Consider the following 18,995-nt stretch of genomic DNA (forward strand, 5'->3'; position numbering starts at 1 on the left):
GGCCGCCTTTGTCTCCCCAGTGGCGATGTTTACACACACAGCACCAGGTACTCATTTGAGTCTGTGCGTGTGTACACACACACACACAGGTGTACATCCATACACACATAATGCTGTGCACATCAAGTACACACACACGCACACCAATGCATCACACACACATACACATTGGTGTGTGTCTGTGTGCATCATTTTGCTGTGTGTGTGTGGGGAGCGGTGGTGCAGTGGTTAGCGCTACGCTGCGCTACGAACCCGGCGACCCGGGTTCGATTCCCGCTCACGGCCAACACCACCGGTGACGATTGTATGGACCGGTCCTGGGCCTCCCCTAGGTCGACTCAGCCTCAAATGAGTACCTGGTGCGGTGTGTAAACATCGCTAGCACTGGGGAGACAAAGGCGGTCGGGCGTGGTGCTGGCCACCCACCCCCCTCATTCAGAGGTGCTCGCTAAACAGCACTTGCCCCAAGAGTCTATTGCAGGCTATACGGGGGATCTTTGTCTTTGCAGTGTGTTATGTATCGTGTGTGTCTGTGCGTGTGTATGTGTGTGGGGAGCGGTGGTGCAGTGGTTAGCGCTACGCCGCGCTACGCACCTGGCGACCCGAGTTCGATTCCCGCTCACGGCCAACACCATCAGTGACGATTATCTGAACCGGTCCTGGGCCTCTCCTAGGTCGACTCAGCCTCAAATGAGTACCTGGTGCGGTGTGTAGTAAACATCGCCACTGGGGAGACAAAGGCGGTCGGGCGTGGAAGCTGGCCACCCACCCCCTCGTGTGCCGTGCCGGCCTTAATAGGTGCTCGCTAACAGCACTTGCCCCTACAGTCTGTTGAGGCTACACGGGGGATCTTTGTTGTTGTTGTTGTTTTTGGTGCGTTGGTTGCGTAACGCTGCGTGAAAGCTACCTGGCTAGCTGCTCTGTCCCTCCGCACGAAGCTTCGGGTCTTCTCGGCCACGCTCTCATGCCCCCTCATCCATCTCTCTTTTTTTTTTTATTTTTTTTTCCATCTCTCCTCCTTCCCTCCCCATCCCTCCCTCCTCCTCCCTCCCCATCCCTCCCCATCCCTCCCCATCCCTCTTCATCCCTCCCCCTCCCCATCCCTCCCTCCTCCTCCCTCCCCATCCCTCTCCATCCCTCCCTCTTCATCCCTCCCTCCCCATCCCTCCCCATCCCTCCCTCCTCCTCCCTCCCTCCCTCCTAATCCCTCCCTCCCCATCCCTCCTTGCCTCCCCATCCCTCCCAATCCCTCCCTCCCCATCCCTCCCTCCTCCTCATCCCTCCTCCCTCCTCCCTACCTCCCCATCCCTCCCTCCCCATCCCTCCCTCCCCATCCCTCCCTCCCTCCCCATCCCTCCCCATCCCCTCCCTCCCCATCCCTCCCTCCTCCTCATCCCTCCTCCCTCCTCCCTACCTCCCCCATCCCTCCTCCCCATCCCTCCCTCCCTCCCCATCCCTCCCCATCCCTCCCTCCCCATCCCTCCTCCCCATCCCTCCCTCCTCCTCAGCCCTCCTCCCTCCTCCCTCCCTCCCTACCTCCCCATCCTCCCTCCCCATCCCTCCCTCCCCATCCCTCCCTCCCTCCCCATCCCTCCCCATCCCTCCCCATCCCTCCCTCCCCATCCTCCCTCCTCCTCATCCCTCCTCCCTCCTCCCTACCTCCCCATCCCTCCCTCCCCATCCCTCCCTCCCTCCCCATCCCTCCCCATCCCTCCCTCCCCATCCTCCCTCCCCATCCCCTCCCTCCTCCTCATCCCTCCTCCCTCCTCCCTCCTCCCTACCTCCCCATCCCTCCCTCCCTCCCCCCATCCCTCTCTCCCTCCCTCCTCATCCCTCCCTCCCTCCCTCCCTCCCCATCCCTCCCTCCCCATCCCTCCTCATCCCTCCCTCCTCATCCCTCCCTTCTCGACGCTTGCGAAACCTCTCCCAAGGCCTGCAATGTTCCGTGCGAAACGTCGTACAGCCCCGCATGTCTCTCTAACCATCTTCGCCGGTTAGAAACGTTCAGGGGCTGGACCAGAGGTCGCAAACGGGGTTTGATTCCTTACCCGTACCTGTACCCGGCCGCACCAGGGTCGCAAATGGGTACCCGTACCCGGCCGGGTACAGGTACCCGTACGCTACCCGTACCCTACCCGAAATGAGTGACAAACGGTGACTCACCAGTGACTCACGGCCTACCCGTACCCGGCCGCACCAGGGTCGCAAACGGGTACCCGTACCCGGCCGGGTACGGGTAGCCGGGTATCGGGTAGGGTACGGGTATCGGGTACCCGGTTGCGACCTCTGGGCAGGACCCTGCCACTGAGAATTGTCCTTGTAGCCAAAGTAGCTACACATGTAGCTACTACACATGTAGCAGCTACACAAGTAGCTACACATGTAGCAGCAGCTACATATGTAGCTGCTGCTACATGTGTAGTAGTAGCAGCTACTACATCTGTAGTAGCTGCTACAACTACATCTGTAGTAGCTGCTACAGATGTAGTAGCAGCTGCTACAGATGTAGTAGCTGCTACTACAGATGTAGTTGCAGCTACTACAGATGTAGTTGCAGCTACTACAGATGTAGTAGCTACTACCGATGTAGTTGCAGCTACTACAGATGTAGTTGCAGCTACTACAGATGTAGTTGCAGCTACTACAGATGTAGTTGCAGCTACTACAGATGTAGTAGCTACTACCGATGTAGTTGCAGCTACTACAGATGTAGTTGCAGCTACTACAGATGTAGTTGCAGCTACTACAGATGTAGTTGCAGCTACTACAGATGTAGTTGCAGCTACTACCGATGTAGTTGCAGCTACTACAGATGTAGTTGCAGCTACTACCGATGTAGTTGCAGCTACTACAGATGTAGTTGCAGCTACTACAGATGTAGTTGCAGCTACTACAGATGTAGTTGCAGCTACTACAGATGTAGTTGCAGCTACTACAGATGTAGTTGCAGCTACTACAGATGTAGTTGTAGCTACTACAGATGTAGTAGCTACTACAGATGTAGCAGCTACTACAGATGTAGTAGCAGCTGCTACAGATGTAGTTGCAGCTACTACAGATCTAGTAGCAGCTGCTACAGATTGTAGTTGCAGCTACTACAGATGTAGTTGCAGCTACTACAGATCTAGTAGCAGCTGCTACAGATGTAGTTGCAGCTACTACAGATGTAGTTGCAGCTACTACAGATGTAGTTGCAGCTACTACAGATGTAGTTGCAGCTACTACAGATGTAGTTGCAGCTACTACAGATGTAGTTGCAGCTACTACAGATGTAGTTGCAGCTACTACAGATGCAGTAGCAGCTGCTACAGATGCAGTTGCAGCTTCTACATTTGTAGTTGCAGCTACTACATTTGTAGTTGCAGCTACTACAGATGTAGTTGCAGCTACTACATTTGTAGTTGCAGCTACTACATATGTAGTTGCAGCTACTACAGATGTAGTTGCAGCTACTACAGATGTAGTTGCAGCTACTACAGATGCAGTAGCAGCTACTACAGATGTAGTTGCAGCTACTACAGATGCAGTAGCAGCTACTACAGATGTAGTAGCAGCTACTACAGATGTAGTAGCAGCTACTACAGATGTAGTTGCAGCTACTACATTTGTAGTAGCAGCTACTACAGATGTAGTAGCTGCTACTACAAATGCTACCGGGCCCCGCATTCTCAAGGGCCTCGCGCTGAACGCTTTCAAGCCATCAATTCCGGCTCAGTGATTCTGCACTTGCTCTATTGCTATAGTACTATACCGCCTTCAACTTTTACGAACTCCCTGGGTGTTTCAGGTTAGCGATGTGTCGCATAATCTGGCTGTGTAGCAAAATGGGAAAAATACAATAACTTTGCATTGCAAGTTACACATTTGCGTTTTAATATTTAAGTGCGTTCGGATCCGGACAAAGTCCCATCGGTGAGCTCCTCCGGCACGGCGATCACCTGCACCGCTCCTTGGGCCGCCTCTAGGTCGACTCGGCCTCAAATGAGTAATCCCTGGTGTAGCTGTGTGTAGTAAACATCGCAACTGGGGAGACAAAGGCGGCCGGGCGTGGTGCTGGCCACCCACCCCCTCGTGTACCGTGCCGGCCTTCATAGGCGGTGGTGCTACTCGCTAGCAGCACTTGCCCCTACAGTCTGTGATGGCTATACGGGGGATCTTTGTCTTTGTGTCATTGTTACGTATCGTTGTGGTGGGGGGGGGAGAGCGGTGGCACGGTGGTTAGCGCACTGCGCTACGAACCCGGCAGATTCCCGGTCATGGACCTCCCCACCCCTAGGTCGGCTCAGCCTTAAATGAGTACGGTACTTGGTGTGGGGTATGTTACGTATCGGCAGCGTTGGGGATACAAAGGTGGTCGGGCGTGGTGCTGGCTACCCCCTCGTGTGACAGCGTGCCGGCCTTCATAGGGTGCTGCTGCTGCTGCTGCTACTCGCCAACAGCACTTGCCCCAACAATCTGTCGAGGCTATACGGGGGTGGGGGAGTTCTTTGTATTTGTGTCCCTGCTTTTGTCGTGTTAATCGACAACCGGTTACCGATAAAAACCGGTAACCAAACCATGGGGAAACGTCAGCAAACGAATGACGGCACGGTGAGAGCGAGCGAGCGAACAGCTGAAGATCGTTCCTCCTCGATTTAAAGCTTCTTTCGTGACTGCAGGGATTCATCTTCTTGGTTCTTTCGGTAAAGTCACGTAGAAGGGAAATAATAAAATAATAAAAATAAAATAATTCTCACGACCTTTCGGCCACAACGCAAGCAGCCGTCCTCACCTGAGGACGGCTGCTTGCGTTGTGGCCGAAACGTCGTGAGAATTATTTTATTTTATAATGTTTTATTTTTGTTATTTTGTTACTTCCCTTCTACGTGACTTTACCGAAAGAATCAAGAAGATCTTTCCTCCTATAAAGTGTTTATTTTTTTTTTGTTATTTAACCAGCTAAGGTCCCACTGAGCTATGTAACTCTATTTTTGTTTCAATTTAAAGCTTCTTTCGTGACTGCAGGGATTCATCTTCTTGGTTCTTTCGGTAAAGTCACGTAGAAGGGAAATAATAAAATAATAAAAATAAAACGTAATAAAATACAATTCTCACGACGTTTCGGCTACAACGCAAGCAGCCGTCCTCAGGTGAAGAACAGGTCTGTCGGGAAGACAGCGTCATTCAGTCATTCAGACGCTGTGTTTCAGACAGACCTGTTCTTCACCTGAGGACGGCTGCTTGCGTTGTAGCCGAAACGTCGTGAGAATTATCTTATTATGTTTTATTTTTATTATTTTATTATTTCCCTTCTACGTTACTTTAACGAAAGAACCAAGAAGATCTATTTTTGTTGTTTTCGAAGCGAGCCTGACCATCACAAATGATGGTCCAACGAGACAGGGTTGTCATCGTCGTCGTCACGGTCATCATCACATGCTCAGCAGCAGACAGAGTCTCAACGCGTGGTGGCGCCGATTCGAAATGTGGAGGGGAAAAAAACGAATTAGGAGGAACCCGGAGAAAATGTATTCCATGCGACCACGGGGAGAGAGACGCAGACTCCAAATATACAGCAGCAGCAGGCGTCAGGGTCGGGATGGCACCCACGACCTCCTGTACACCAGGCGAGGTAGTTAACATCTCCTAGCCACCGTGATGATGATAATGAGAGAGAGAGAGAGACACGCAGACTCCAAATATACAGCAGCAGGCATCAGGGTCGGGATGGAACCCACGACCTCCTGTAGACCAGGCGAGGTAGTAAACATCTCCTAGCCACCGTGATGATGATGAGAGAGAGAGACACGCAGACTCCAAATATACAGCAGCAGGCGTCAGGGTTGGGATCTAACCCACGACCTCCTGTATACCAGGCGAGGTCGTTAACATCTCACCACCGTGATGATGAGAGAGAGACGCAGACTCCAAATATACAGCAGCAGGCGTCAGGGTCGGGATGGAACCCACGGCCTCCTGTAGACCAGGCGAGGTAGTTAACATCTCCTAGCCACCTTGATGATGATGATGAGAGAGAGAGACGCAGACTCCAAATATACAGCAGCAGGCGTCAGGGTCGGGATGGAACCCACGGCCTCCTGTACACCAGGCGAGGTAGTTAACATCTCGTAGCCACCGTGATGATGATGATGATGAGAGAGAGAGACGCAGACTCCAAATATACAGCAGCAGGCGTCAGGGTCGGGATGGAACCCACGACCTCCTGTACACCAGGCGAGGTAGTTAACATCTCCTAGCCACCGTGTGCCCCCCCCTCCTCCTCCATAAGGTTACCGGTTAATCCAACATCATCCACAACAAAAACCGGTTCGCGCTGTTGGCAGGGCTGGAATAACCGCCTGGATTCTGACGCGGATTAAATCGTCCCACAATGCAACGTGCCAGCGACGTAAACATTTTTTTTCCCCGTTGAATACAATCGAGTTGATGATTGCATACTCTTAGTTCTTTCGGTAAAGTCACCATGTAGGTAAAAAATGAAATTAAAATTAATAAAAATAAAACAATAAAATCACGACGTTTCGGAGGCAACACAAGTCTCCGTCATCAGGTGGGACCGTCACAGCCAGATTTGTTGCATCAAGTGATGATTGCATCTTGATTTGAAGCTTTCGTCACTGCAGGAATCCATACTCCTTGGTTCCTTCAGTAAACTCGCGTGGGTAGAAAATTAATAGATCTCGACGATCGAAACGTCGCGACGATCTATTAATGTTCCATCTCCGAGACTTTACCGACAGAATCAAAGAGAGTTGATGATTGATCATCAGCAAGCATTTTGTGTGACCTTTTGAAGGGATGGTGGGCGAGTTGGTGTGGGTGTGTGTGTGGTGGGATTGTTGGTGGACTGCTGTGCGTGTAAACCAGCGGTAGTGTAGTGTAGTGGGTAGTGTAGCGTGTAAACCAGCGGTAGTGTAGTGTGTAAACCAGTGGTAGTGTAGTGGGTAGTGTAGTGTGTAAACCAGCTGTAGTGTAGTGGGTAGTGTAGTGTGTAAACCAGTGGTAGTGTAGTGGGTAGTGTAGTGTGTAAACCAGTGGTAGTGTAGTGGGTAGTGTAGTGTGTAAACCAGTGGTAGTGTAGTGGGTAGTGTAGTGTGTAAACCAGTGGTAGTGTAGTGGGTAGTGTAGTGTGTAAACCAGCGGTAGTGTAGTGTGTAGTGTAGTGTGTAAACCAGTGGTAGTGTAGTGGGTAGTGTAGTGTGTAAACCAGTGGTAGTGTAGTGTGTAGTGTGTAAACCAGTGGTAGTGTAGTGGGTAGTGTAGTGTGTAAACCAGCTGTAGTGTAGTGGGTAGTGTAGTGTGTAAACCAGTGGTAGTGTAGTGGGTAGTGTAGTGTGTAAACCAGCGGTAGTGTAGTGTGTAGTGTAGTGTGTAAACCATTGGTAGTGTAGTGGGTAGTGTAGTGTGTAAACCAGCTGTAGTGTAGTGTGTAGTGTAGTGTGTAAACCAGTGGTAGTGTAGTGGGTAGTGTAGTGTGTAAACCAGTGGTAGTGTAGTGGGTAGTGTAGTGTGTAAACCAGTGGTAGTGTAGTGGGTAGTGTAGTGTGTAAACCAGTGGTAGTGTAGTGGGTAGTGTAGTGTGCAGTGTAGTGTGTAAACCAGTGGTAGTGTAGTGGGTAGTGTAGTGTGTAAACCAGTGGTAGTGTAGTGGGTAGTGTAGTGTGTAAACCAGCGGTAGTGTAGTGTGTAGTGTAGTGTGTAAACCAGCGGTAGTGTAGTGGGTAGTGTAGTGTGTAAACCAGTGGTAGTGTAGTGGGTAGTGTAGTGTGTAAACCAGCTGTAGTGTAGTGGGTAGTGTAGTGTGTAAACCAGCTGTAGTGTAGTGTGTAGTGTAGTGTGTAGTGTAGTGTGTAAACCAGCGGTAGTGTAGTGTGTAGTGTAGCGTGTAAACCAGCGGTAGTGTAGTGTGTAGTGTAGTGTGTAGTGTAGTGTGTAAACCAGCGGTAGTGTAGTGTGTAGTGTAGCGTGTAAACCAGCGGTAGTGTAGTGTGTAGTGTAGTGTGTAAACCAGCGTGTAGTGTAGTGTGTAAACCAGCGGTAGTGTAGTGTGTAGTGTAGCGTGTAAACCAGCAGTAGTGTAGTGTGTAGTGTAGTGTGTAAACCAGCGGTAGTGTAGTGGGTAGTGTAGTGTGTAAACCAGCGGTAGTGTAGTGTGTAGTGTAGTGTGTAGTGTAGTGTGTAAACCAGCGGTAGTGTAGTGTGTAGTGTAGTGTGTAAACCAGCGGTAGTGTAGTGTGTAGTGTAGTGTGTAGTGTAGTGTGTAAACCAGCGGTAGTGTAGTGGGTAGTGTAGTGTGTAAACCAGCGGTAGTGTAGTGTGTAGTGTAGTGTGTGGTGTAGTGTGTAAACCAGCGGTAGTGTAGTGTGTAGTGTAGCGTGTAAACCAGCGGTAGTGTAGTGTGTAGTGTAGTGTGTAGTGTAGTGTGTAAACCAGCGGTAGTGTAGTGTGTAGTGTAGTGTGTAAACCAGCGGTAGTGTAGTGGGTAGTGTAGTGTGTAAACCAGCGGTAGTGTAGTGTGTAGTGTAGTGTGTAAACCAGCGGTAGTGTAGTGGGTAGTGTAGTGTGTAAACCAGCGGTAGTGTAGTGGGTAGTGTAGTGTGTAAACCAGCAGTAGTGTAGTGGGTAGTGTAGTGTGTAAGCCAGCGGTAGTGTAGTGGGTAGTGTAGCCTGTAAACCAGCGGTAGTGTAGTGTGTAGTGTAGCGTGTAAACCAGCGGTAGTGTAGCGGGTAGTGTAGTGTGTAAACCAGCGGTAGTGTAGTGTGTAGTGTAGCGTGTAAACCAGCGGTAGTGTAGTGTGTAGTGTAGCGTGTAAACCAGCGGTAGTGTAGTGGGTAGTGTAGCGTGTAAACCAGCGGTAGTGTAGTGTGTAGTGTAGTGTGTAAACCAGCGGTAGTGTAGCGGGTAGTGTAGCGTGTAAACCAGCGGTAGTGTAGCGGGTTGTGGAGCGTGTAAACCAGCAGTAGTGTAGCGTGTAGTGTAGCGTGTAAACCAGCGGTAGTGTAGTGTGTAGTGTAGTGTGTAAACCAGCGGCAGTGTAGTGTGTAGTGTAGTGTGTAAACCAGCGGCAGTGTAGTGTGTATTGTAGTGTGTAAACCAGCGGTAGTGTAGTGTGTAGTGTAGTGTGTAAACCAGCGGTAGTGTAGTGTGTAGTGTAGTGTGTAAACCAGCGGTAGTGTAGTGTGTAGTGTAGTGTGTAAACCAGCGGTAGTGTGGTGTGTAGTGTAGCGTGTAAACCAGCGGTAGTGTAGTGTGTATTGTAGTGTGTAAACCAGCGGTAGTGTAGTGTGTAGTGTAGTGTGTAAACCAGCGGTAGTGTAGTGTGTAGTGTAGTGTGTAAACCAGCGGTAGTGTAGTGTGTATTGTAGTGTGTAAACCAGCGGTAGTGTAGTGTGTATTGTAGTGTGTAAACCAGCGGTAGTGTAGTGTGTAGTGTAGCATGTAAACCAGCGGTAGTGTAGTGTGTATTGTAGTGTGTAAACCAGCGGTAGTGTAGTGTGTAGTGTAGTGTGTAAACCAGCGGTAGTGTAGTGTGTAGTGTAGAGTGTAAACCAGCGGTAGTGTAGTGTGTATTGTAGTGTGTAAACCAGCGGTAGTGTAGCGGGTAGTGTAGTGTGTAAACCAGCGGTAGTGTAGTGTGTAGTGTAGCGTGTAAACCAGCGGTAGTGTAGTGTGTAGTGTAGCGTGTAAACCAGCGGTAGTGTAGTGGGTAGTGTAGCGTGTAAACCAGCGGTAGTGTAGTGTGTAGTGTAGTGTGTAAACCAGCGGTAGTGTAGCGGGTAGTGTAGCGTGTAAACCAGCGGTAGTGTAGCGGGTTGTGGAGCGTGTAAACCAGCAGTAGTGTAGCGTGTAGTGTAGCGTGTAAACCAGCGGTAGTGTAGTGTGTAGTGTAGTGTGTAAACCAGCGGCAGTGTAGTGTGTAGTGTAGTGTGTAAACCAGCGGCAGTGTAGTGTGTATTGTAGTGTGTAAACCAGCGGTAGTGTAGTGTGTAGTGTAGTGTGTAAACCAGCGGTAGTGTAGTGTGTAGTGTAGTGTGTAAACCAGCGGTAGTGTAGTGTGTAGTGTAGTGTGTAAACCAGCGGTAGTGTGGTGTGTTGTGTAGCGTGTAAACCAGCGGTAGTGTAGTGTGTATTGTAGTGTGTAAACCAGCGGTAGTGTAGTGTGTAGTGTAGTGTGTAAACCAGCGGTAGTGTAGTGTGTAGTGTAGTGTGTAAACCAGCGGTAGTGTAGTGTGTATTGTAGTGTGTAAACCAGCGGTAGTGTAGTGTGTATTGTAGTGTGTAAACCAGCGGTAGTGTAGTGTGTAGTGTAGCGTGTAAACCAGCGGTAGTGTAGTGTGTATTGTAGTGTGTAAACCAGCGGTAGTGTAGTGTGTAGTGTAGTGTGTAAACCAGCGGTAGTGTAGTGTGTAGTGTAGTGTGTAAACCAGCGGTAGTGTAGTGTGTATTGTAGTGTGTAAACCAGCGGTAGTGCAGTGTGTAGTGTAGTGTGTAAACCAGCGGTACTGTAGTGTGTAGTGTAGTGTGTAAACCAGCGGTAGTGTAGTGTGTAGTGTAGCGTGTAAACCAGCGGTAGTGTAGTGTGTAGTGTAGCGTGTACACCAGCGGTAGTGTAGTGTGTAGTGTAGCGTGTAAACCAGCTGTAGTGTAGTGTGTAAACCAGCGGTAGTGTAGTGTGTAGTGTAGTGTGTAAACCAGCGGTAGTGTAGTGTGTAGTGTAGTGTGTAAACCAGCGGTAGTGTAGTGTGTAGTGTAGCGTGTAAACCAGCGGTAGTGTAGTGTGTAGTGTAGCGTGTACACCAGCGGTAGTGTAGTGTGTAGTGTAGCGTGTAAACCAGCTGTAGTGTAGTGTGTAAACCAGCGGTAGTGTAGTGTGTAGTGTAGTGTGTAAACCAGCGGTAGTGTAGTGTGTAGTGTAGTGTGTAAACCAGCCACCCTTCAGAATTGCTCGCTAACAGCACTTGCCCCAAACAGTCCGTTAAGGTTATACGGAGGGTCTTTGTACAGCTGTCATTGTGTGTGTGTTGGTGGTGGTGAGCTCCTCCGGCAGGCAAGGCTGCGTTGGCTGGGTCATGTAGCACGCTGGCCCAGCCACCACATGCCTCAACAGCTTTTGTTCGGCCGGATCGAGGGGGCTAAACGGGCGCGGCACGGGCTAGAGAAAAGATGGAGTGATGTGGTACAGGAGGACGTGGAGCTGAGTGGACTTGCCGATGACTGGTACCAGCGGTGTCAAGATCGGCCTCTGTGGCGGAGGCTCGTGAAGGACGCTACTGGGCAGTTGGAGGCAGTTGCCCTCCAACAACAACGGAGGGCGGAGGAGCGACGCTCACAACAACGAGCGGAGCGCCGGGTGGCTAAAGCACAGCAAGTTGGCACAGTAGGGGGCACAGGTGGTGCATCAGCCAGTCATCTCGGTCATCTCGGTCAGTCGACCCGTGGCACCTGGGTCTGCCCCGTGACCTGCCAGCAGGCGTTCGACACTTCACGTGGTAGCCTCAAGGTGCACATGGCCTGGCACGAGCGTCGTGGTGACGTCACCGCCACTTAGTGGCGAATGGCGGTTGCTGTTGCTGTTGTTGTTGTTGGTGGTACAAGCGTCACGGGTGTGTATGCATCAATTAGCTGTGGTGGCTGGGTCGGTGACTGGGTGTGTGGGTGGCTGGGTGGGTGGGTGGCTGGGTGGGTGAGTGTGTGGGTGGCTGGGTGGGTGGGTGGCTGGGTGGCGGGGTGGGTGGGTGACTGGGTGGGTGGCTGGGTGACTGGGTGGGTGGGTGGCTGGGTGGGTGGGTGGCTGGGTGACTGGGTGAGTGACTGGGTGGGTGACTGGGTGGGTGACTGGGTGGGTGACTGGGTGGGTGGCTGGCTGGGTGACTGGGTGAGTGGCTGGGTGGGTGGGTGGGTGAGTGGGTGGGTGGGTGACTGGGTGGGTGGCTAGGTGGTTGGCTGGCTGGCTGGGTGGGTGGCTGGGAGGGTGGCGGGGTGGGTGGGTGGCTGGGAGGGTGGCGGGGTGGCTGGGTGGGTGGCTGGGTGGGTGGGTGGCTGGGTGGGTGGGTGGGTGGGTGGGTGGGTGGGTGGCTGGGTGAGTGGGTGAGTGACTGGGTGAGTGACTGGGTGAGTATGTGAGTGACTGGGTGAATGACTGGGTGAGTGCGTGAGTGACTGGGTGAATGACTGGGTGAGTGCGTGAGTGACTGGGTGAGTGACTGGGTGAGTGACTGGGTGACTGGGTGACTGGGTGGGTGGGTGAGTGTGTGAGTGACTGGGTGAGTGAGTGAGTGAGTGACTGCGTGAGAGTGTGAGTGACTGTGTGAGTGCGTGAGTAACTGGGTGAGTGTTGATGAACGCGTGCCTGAGTTATTGATTCAGCACGTGATTGAGTGAGCGTGTGTTCGTAAGTTATTGAGTGTGTGTGTGCGCGTTATTGAATACGCGTTTGCGTGAGTTATTGAGTGAGTGTGCGAGTGACAGGGTGAGTGTCTATGAATGAACGAGTGAGAGCGATTGAGTGAGTGCGTGGTTGGGTGGGCGAGAGCGTTCCTGGGCCCAGTGTGAGATGATTGGTTTATATGTGGGCGGGTGAGCGTGGGTGGGCGTGGGTGAGCGTGGGTGAGCGGGTGGGTGGGTGAGCGAGTGGGTGAGTGGGTGGGTGAGCGAGTGGGTGAGTGAGTGGGCGAGCGTGGGTGAGTGGGTGAGCATGGGTGGGCGGGTGAGCGTGGGTGGGCGAGCGAGTGAGCGTGAGTCGGCGGGTGAGCGTGGGTGAGCGGGTGAGCGTGGGTGAGCGTGGGAGGGCGTGTGGGCGAGTGAGCGAGTGGGCGAGTGAGCGTGGGTGAGCGGGTGGGCGGGTGAGCGTGGGTGAGCGTGTGGGCGAGTGAGCGAGTGGGCGAGTGAGCATTGGTGGGCGGGTGATCGAGTGGGTGAGCGAGTGAGCGAGTGTGTGAGCGAGTTGGCGAGTGAGAGTGGCTGGGCGAGTTTGTGGTGGGGAGTGGTGGTGTAGTGGTTAGCGCTACGCTGCGCTACGAACCCGGCAGACCCCGAGTTCAATTCCCGCTCACGGCCAATACCCAGCGACGATTATCCGAACCGGTCCTGCCCCCCCTAGGTAGACTCAGCCTCAAATGAATACCTGGTGCGGTGTGTAGTAAACATCGCCACTATGGGGAGACAAAGGCGGCCGGGCGTGGTGCTGGCCACCCACCCCATCGTGTGCCGTGCCGGCCTTCATAGGTGCTACTCGCTAACAGCACTTGCCCCTGCAGTCTGTTAAGGCTATACGGGGGATCTTTGTATTTGAGTGAGTTTCTGAGTGGGTGAGCAAGTGAATGGGTGAGTGATCGAGTGTATGAGCGGGTGAGTATGTTGATGAACGAGAGATTGAGTGAGCGAGCGAGCGGGTGATTGATAGTACGAGTTGCTGAATATATGAATGGATGGGTGAGCAGGTGAGTTAGTGGGCGTGTGATTGAGTGAGCGGGTGAGTCAGCGCGTGAGTTAGTGGGCGTGTGATTGAGTGAGCGGGTGAGTTAGTGGCTGGATGTGTGAGGGTATTGATGAGTGAGCGAGCGGGCGGGCGAGCGGGTGATTGTACGAGTTGGTGAATTTGTGAATGGATGGGTGAGCGGGTGAGTTAGTGGGCGAGTGATTGAGTGAGCGAATGAGTCAGCGTGTGAGTTAGTGGGTGAGTGATTGAGTGAGCGAATGAGTCAGCGCGTGAGTTAGTGGGTGAGTGATTGAGTGAGCGAATGAGTCAGCGCGTGAGTTAGTGGGCGAGTGATTGAGTGAGCGGGTGAGTCAGCGCGTGAGTTAGTGGGCGAGTGATTGAGTGAGCGATTGAGTCAGCGCGTGAGTTAGTGGGTGAGTGATTGAGTGAGCGGGTGAGTCAGCGCGTGAGTTAGTGGGCGAGTGATTGAGTGAGCGGGTGAGTTAGTGGCTAGGTGTGTGAGGGTATTGATGAGTGAGCGGGCGAGCGGGTGATTGTACGAGTTGGTGAATTTGTGAATGGATGCGTGAGCGGGTGAGTTAGTGGGCGAGTGATTGAGTGAGCGGGTGAGTTAGTGGCTGGGTGTGTGAGGGTTTTGATGAGTGAGCGAGCGAGCGGGCGGGTGATTGTACGAGTTGGTGAATGTGTGAATGGATGGGTGAGCTGGTGAGTTAGTGGGTGAGTGATTGAGTGAGTGATTGAGTCAGCGCGTGAGTTAGTTGGCGAGTGATTGAGTGAGCGGGTGAGTTAGTGGCTGGGTGTGTGAGGGTATTGATGAGTGAGCGAGCGAGCGGGCAATTGTACGAGTTGGTGAATTTGTGAATGGATGGGTGAGCTGGTGAGTTAGTGGGCGAGTGATTGAGTCAGCGCGTGAGTTAGTGGCTGGGTGTGTGAGGGTATTGATGAGTGAGCGGGCTAGTGATTGTACGAGTTGGTGAATATGTGAATGGATGGGTGAGCGGGTGAGTTAGTGGCTGGGTGTGTGAGGGTATTGATGAGTGAGCGAGCGAGCGGGCGGGTGATTGTACGAGTTGGTGAATATGTGAATGGATGGGTGAGCGGGTGAGTTAGTGGGCGAGTGATTGAGTGAGCGATTGAGTCAGCGTGTGAGTTAGTGGGTGAGTGATTGAGTGAGCGGGTGAGTCAGCGCGTGAGTTAGTGGGCGAGTGATTGAGTGAGCGGGTGAGTCAGCGTGTGAGTTAGTGGGCGAGTGATTGAGTGAGCGGGTGAGTTAGTGGCTGGGTGTGTGAGGGTATTGATGAGTGAGCGAGCGGGCGGGCGAGCGGGTGATTGTACGAGTTGGTGAATATGTGAATGGATGGGTGAGCGGGTGAGTTAGTGGGCGAGTGATTGAGTGAGCGAATGAGTCAGCGCGTGAGTTAGTTGGCGAGTGATTGAGTGAGCGATTGAGTCAGCGCGTGAGTTAGTGGGTGAGTGATTGAGTGAGCGGGTGAGTTAGTGGGCGAGTGATTGAGTGAGCGGGTGAGTTAGTGGCTGGGTGTGTGAGGGTTTTGATGAGTGAGCGGGTGGGCGAGCGGGTGATTGTACGAGTTGGTGAATATGTGAATGGATGGGTGAGCGGGTGAGTTAGTGGGCGAGTGATTGAGTGAGCGGGTGAGTTAGTGGCTGGGTGTGTGAGGGTATTGATGAGCGAGCGAGCGGGCGGGTGATTGTACGAGTAGGTGAATATTGGACTGGATGGGTGAGCGGGTGAGTTAGTGGGTGAGTGATTGAGTGAGCGGGTGAGTCAGCGCGTGAGTTAGTGGGCGAGTGATTGAGTGAGCGGGTGAGTTAGTGGCTGGGTGTGTGAGGGTATTGATGAGTGAGCGAGCGAGCGGGCGGGCGAGCGGGTGATTGTACGAGTTGGTGAATATGTGAATGGATGGGTGAGCGGGTGAGTTAGTGGGTGAGTGATTGAGCGTGCGTGTGAGTTATTGAGTGAGCGGGGGGAGTTCGTGTGTCTTGGTGTGTGACGGTGTAGACGAATGTGAGAGTCTGTGAACGTGCGGATTGATGGGAGAGTGAATAGGTGAGTGCGGTGGGTGGGTGGTTAATGCAGACACGTGATTCCTTGCGAAAGGTTTATATTTGTTTTTTTGACATCTTAACACGACTGTGTTATCATGGCCAGAATGGGTAAAACCGACTCTTATATCTTCTTGGTTCTTTCGGTAAAGTCACGTAGAAGGGAAATAATAAAATAATAAAAATAAAACCCTTGACTTTGCCACGCCGGAAATTGCCGCTGTCACATTGTGATACCAGCTCGCTCACACAACTCGCTCGCTCGCTCAAATACTCATCCACTCGCCCAACCACCCACTCACTCACTAAACCCACTCACTCACCCACTCGCTCGCACACTCACCCACTCGCCCAACCACCCACTCATTCACCCACTCACTCGCTCACCCGCTCGCTCGCTCGCACACTCACCCGCTCGCCCAACCACCCACCCACTCACTCACCCACTCACTCACTCACCCGCTCGCTCGCACACTCACCCGCTCGCCCAACCACCCACTCACTCACTCACTCACCCACCCACTCACTCACTCACTCACCAAACCACCTGCTCACTGACTCACTCACCCACCCACTCACTCGTTCACTCACCCAACCACCCGCTCACTCACCCACCCACTCACCCACCCACTCACCCACCCGCTCACTCACCCATTCACTCACTCACTCACCCGCTCACCCACCCGCTCACCCACCCGCTCACTCACTCACCCACCCGCTCACCCACCCGCTCACCCACCCGCTCACTCACCCATTCACCCAACCACCCGCTCGCTCACTCACTCACCCAACCACCCGCTCGCTCACTCACCCACTCACTCACCCACCCACTCACCCAACCACCCGCTCACTCACCCACCCACTCACCCACCCACTCACCCACCCATTCGCCCACCCACTCATTCACTCACCCACCCACCCACCCACCTAATTCCTCACCCACTCACCCACCCACTCACCCACCCGCTCACCCATTCACTCAACCACCCGCTCACTCACTCACTCACCCACCCGCTCACCCACCCGCTCACTCACCCATTCACCCAACCACCCGCTCACTCACCCACCCACTCACTCACCCACCCACTCACCCAACCACCCGCTCACTCACCCACTCACCCACTCACCCACCCACTCACCCACCCATTCGCCCACCCACTCGCCCACCCACTCATTCACTCACCCACCCACCCACCTAATTCCTCACCCACTCACCCACCCACCCACCCGCTCACCCGCTCACCCATTCACTCAACCACCCGCTCACTCACCCACCCACTCACCCACCTGCTCACCCACCCGCTCACTCACCCATTCACCCAACCACCCGCTCACTCACCCACTCACTCACTCACCCACCCAATCACCCAACCACCCGCTCACTCACCCACTCACTCACCCATACACCCACCCACTCACCCACCCACTCACCCACCCATTCGCCCACCCACTCATTCACTCACCCACCCACCTAATTCCTCACCCACTCACCCACCCAATTCCTCTACCACCCACCCAAGTCCTTACCCACTCACCCAACTACCACCACTCGCCCATCACTCGCTCGCTCACCCATCCACTGACTCCCCCACTCACTCACCCACCCACCCCCCACTCACTCACACGCCCATCCACACGCTCACTCACCCACCCACCCGCTCACTCACTCACCACCCACTCACTCAACCACCCAATTCCTCACCCACTCACCCACCCACCCCCCACTCACTCACACGCCAATCCACACGCTCACTCACCCATCCACATGCTCACTAACCCACCCACCCGCTCACTCACCCACACACTCACCCACCCACCCAATTCATCACCCACTCACTCACCCAATGACTCACCCACCCACTCACCAAACCACCCGCTCACTCACTCACTCACCCACCCACCCACTCACCCACCCAATTCCTCACCCACTCACCAACCCGCTCACTCACCCACCCATCCACCCACTCACCCAACCACCCAATTCCTCACCCACTCACCCACCCGCTCACTCACTCACTCACACACTCACTCACACACTCACTCACTCACACACTCACTCACTCACACTCACTCACTCACACACTCACTCACTCACACACTCACTCACACACTCACTCACTCACACACCCACTCACTCACCCAACCACACAATTCCTCACCCACCCACTTACCTACCCGCTCACTCACTCACACACTCACTCACTCACACTCACTCACTCACACACTCACTCACTCACACACTCACTCACACACTCACTCACTCACACACTCACACACTCACTCACTCACACACTCACTCACACACTCACTCACACACTCACTCACTCACACTCACTCACTCACTCACACACTCACTCACTCACTCACACACTCACTCACTCACACACTCACTCACACTCACTCACTCACACACTCACTCACACACTCACTCACTCACACACCCACTCACTCACCCAACCACACAATTCCTCACCCACCCACTTACCTACCCGCTCACTCACTCACACACTCACACACACTCACTCACACACTCACTCACTCACACACTCACACACACTCACTCACACACTCACTCACACACTCACTCACACACTCACTCACTCACACTCACTCACTCACACACTCACTCACTCACACACTCACTCACACACTCACTCACTCACACACTCACACACTCACTCACTCACACACTCACTCACACACTCACTCACACTCACTCACTCACACACTCACTCACTCACACACTCACTCACTCACACACTCACTCACACACTCACTCACACTCACTCACTCAGTCACTCACTCACACACTCACTCACTCACACACCCACTCACTCACCCAACCACACAATTCCTCACCCACCCACTTACCTACCCGCTCACTCACTCACACACTCACACACACTCACTCACACACTCACTCACACACTCACTCACACACTCACTCACTCACTCACACACTCATTCACACACTCACTCACACACACTCACACATCCATCAACTCACCCACACACTCACCCACCCACCTGCCCACTCACCCACCCACTCACTCACCCACTCACCCATCCCCCACTCACCCATCCCCCACTCACTCACTCACACATTCACTCACACACTCACTCACACACTCACTCACACACTCACTCACACACTCACTCACACACTCACACACACTCACACATCCATCAACTCACCCACACGCTCACCCACCCACCCACCTGCCCACTCACTCACCCACTCACCCATCCCCCACTCACTCACACACACACTCACACACACTCACACACACACATCCATCAACTCACCCACACACTCACCCACCTGCCCACTCACCCACCCACTCACTCACCCACTCACTCACCCACTCACCCATCCCCCACTCACTCAGTGCTTATTGAGCCAGAACAAGGCATCGGTCACGTGACCCCCCCCATGCCCCCCCCCCCCCGGTAATTGAGACCTCCCCCCCCCCGGTCGTCATGGTTACCAGG

The sequence above is a fragment of the Lethenteron reissneri genome, chromosome 62 (assembly GCF_015708825.2).
Source record: "Lethenteron reissneri isolate LAM-NWPU_2019-01 chromosome 62, ASM1570882v1, whole genome shotgun sequence".
Lineage (NCBI taxonomy): Eukaryota > Metazoa > Chordata > Hyperoartia > Petromyzontiformes > Petromyzontidae > Lethenteron > Lethenteron reissneri.